This window comes from Athene cunicularia (assembly GCF_003259725.1).
Source record: "Athene cunicularia isolate RWA chromosome 5 unlocalized genomic scaffold, athCun1 chr5_part1, whole genome shotgun sequence".
NCBI lineage: Eukaryota > Metazoa > Chordata > Aves > Strigiformes > Strigidae > Athene > Athene cunicularia.
This window is the reverse complement of record NW_020799101.1, coordinates 18,729,254-18,732,605: the sequence shown is the minus strand read 5'-3', so window position 1 is coordinate 18,732,605 and position 3,352 is coordinate 18,729,254.

The following is a 3,352-nucleotide window of genomic DNA, read 5'->3' as shown; positions in this document are numbered from 1 at the left end:
ACTCCACATCCTACTGTCTGCTCTGAAGTGAAGGCCCTTTTCATGAATGCTCTGATCTTTACACTGAAAATAGTGACAGATATACATATAATCTATGTGCTGGTTAGCAGGGTGAAAGCAGAATATAAGTGGTTTTAGACCATACACTCATCTTAATTTTAACATTTCTGTTGATAGTGATGCTCACAGAAGCTCCTGTCCTCCCATACTGACTCCCCACACAACCCCGCAATATCCTGTCACAGAGTTTTCAGCCCAAAGAAAATAAAGTATCTGAAGGTCCCCCAAGTTCATTAGTGGCATAGCCAGTGCTCCCACAGAGGAGGCAGGCACCTCAGTTCTGTGGTGGGCAGACACGCAGCAGCCACTGTGGGCCCCAAGCAAGGAGGGGGCCTCTAGTGCAAGGACACGGTGTAGAACTGAGCCAACCCACAGCAGGCGTTTGGTTCTGGATTGAACACAGACTGGTGTTCCATCTGTGCTTTACCTTTGAGAATGTCCAGAGCAGACACTGAGGCTTTCTACTGCATTTCCCCAGGAATATTACAGATTGGTAGACCTCACTGTACATGTAAGTGTTATGTTTATCTGGAGGGAGGGATTTCCTGAAAACTTCACCAGTGTTCTTACAGTGCTACCGGTAAGAAAAGCAATTGTTATACATCAAAAAAAAATTATGCTTTTATATTGACTAGCCAATGCAAGAGATGGAAAGAAACATCATGTCTAGGGAAAAAAAAAAAAACAAACCCAAAACAAAACGTAACTTTAAATACAGGTCACAAAGAATATTTGCCACTCTTCCTCCTCTACTTCTACACTCCCACACAGGTCAGTTCACAACAAGAAGTCCTAACAGAAAAGTCAAAGTGTCTCCTCTTTCTTGGCAGTTAAAACTCCTGAAGCTTAGATTTCATTCCTAGACATACAAAAGAACCCCTCACTTTCTTTGATTTGTATTTCCATTCTTTCATTACTGAGAACTTTTCTGGTTACTCCTTCCGCAAATAACTTTAAAACAAGGTTGGATGCCTTCATTTATTTTGAAAACACAGATAGAAAAACAACCTTTTGGAAAAAGAGCTACTGGCATTCTATACATGGAATGAATGTCTGGTTTTATTGTTTGAGCAGTCAAAACACATGGCAGCTCATGCTACAGGTGAAGACCCACCAGCCCCAGTAGCATTCTGAAAACATTTGCTGTAAGAAAATATACTAGTCCAAATATACTCTCAAGTAGAAGATCCTTCCATGAATTATGGAATGAAAGGTTTTGTTCCTTTCCATACTTCAGGCTACTCTCCTGAGCTTTAAAGCTGCCATCCTCTACAATGTTCACATACCTTCTTCCACAGCACTGGGCCACACATTAAAAGCAGAGTTTGCAGTATGTGCAAGGCTAAATTGTGACTGATGAATTCTTCATGACAGCATATTTTAAAGAACCTCCCATGACACCTGACAGGAGCAGGGCTGTCCCTCGAGCAGGCATACAAAGCAGCCAAGAGCTGCAAACTCTTTCAGTGTTTCCACTTGTGGCACAACACAACCAGTGTTTTGCTCTTTCCTCTCTTAGTGGTTAAGTAGAGGTGTTTAAGGGAGGTAACTTGAACTACCAGGATTAAGGTATACTTTCCCAGCATATTCAGACGTTTTAATGTCATTTTAATGGATACTAACATTGCAGCAGCTGGTTATTATGAGCTATAATACATCTAAGGGGTTTCTTGTTTTGATGTGAACTAAACTGTAAGAATACGTGAGAAGTATCTCGTGGGGAAAGAACTCTGCTTTCTTCTAGGTTTCTATGGTGGAGAAGGCAGTTTCACACTTCTGAAGCAAAAACTGCTGTTGGCAGACTGTTGAAAATGCCTTCTCCACTTAGCCTTTACAAGGTTTCTTCTGTTATGTGTTATCAATCTGCAATTGTATTCAAAAGCTACTGCAACTTTAGTAGTTGAAGTGTGACCACAACGCGTCTGCCAAAGGGACAGAAATCACTTTTTCTCCAGTAAAGCGTTCATTGCACTCAAGACTAGGTCAGGTACGATTTGAATCGTCTGCAGGCAGGAATAACAGCAAGTGAGATGGCTTTCACTTGTAACACTACACACAACCAACCATCCGGAATCCAGAGGTCTGACCAATTAAGGGCGTTTCAAAGCAAACTCAAAACCCCCGCGGCCGACGGCGCACGCCGAGGCGGCGGCTCCGCTCCGCTCAGTCCCGTCCCGTCCCGTCCCGGCGGCCAGCGGCAGAGGCACGGGGAGCCAGTGTGTGCCAGGAGCCGGGGGGCCGCAGCGCTTTTGTTGTGGGTGGGAAGCAGAGAGGCACCAGCTTCCACCCAAGCACATCAATCACCTCTCTGATCTTCTGCTCATTTTAACCATTTCTCTGTCTGATGCATGTGAAAGGCATCTTTATTTGGCCCAAAGGAAGGCACACCACTGCCTGGTGAGGGATGGTGTGCTTTTTATGTCTTGCTGGGGGACAAACTGCCGTCACCACGTGCCATTACAGACCTGCCATGGGATGCTGTGCTGGACCAGGGCACCCGAGCGTGGCCGGCTGCCCTCTGCGTGGGGCGGGACACGCTCCTACGCCCCATGTCCTCACTGCTGGGATGCTGGCATGGGACATGCATGGCTGCTCCAAACTGTTTTGGAGTTGTCTGCAGTCACTCCATCCGCTCTAGTATTATTTCTGTGCCGTTTATTGCAGTAATGTGGTAGCCATGGGTAGCTACTATCTCTACACCTGGTGTTCACAGCCGGCAGTGCCAAGGAGCTGCAGGTCCTTCGGGAAGAGGCACCACTGCCGGGAGCGGCGTGTCGCGGGCCGGAGGCAGCCGCTGGCCCCTGCCTGCTCTCCCTGCCAGGGCAGCAGGCACGAGGGGAGGCAGCGCGTGTCCATCCAGCCCTGACAGTTTGCAAACATCCCCTCTGCCCATCCCCATCGTGGGGCAGAAAATGACATTTGCACTTGCACCATGAAAACATTTGCTGCTTTTAGCTGAATTTTAAAGCAATCTGTATTTATCTGAACTTCAAAGCTGATCCCTTTTGGGGTCCCGTCTGCCCTCTGACACGTTAAAACCTGTAGGCAGCCTCAGCCCAACTTGCAAGGAGATGATGTGAGTGTGCAGGTCTGCTGGTGACGGGTGTTTTGGGGTGGCCAGATGGAACATTACCCACTGCTGGGCCCTGGCAGGGGCCTTGCAAACCCAACCCAAACCCGCTGTGGGGAGGGGAACAGGGCAGCTGCTCAGGACCACTTGGCCCAGCCATTTGGGAAAGGGAGCCAAGCAAACGGCCAGAGGAAGAGGAGAGGCCAAACCTCGTGGCCACAG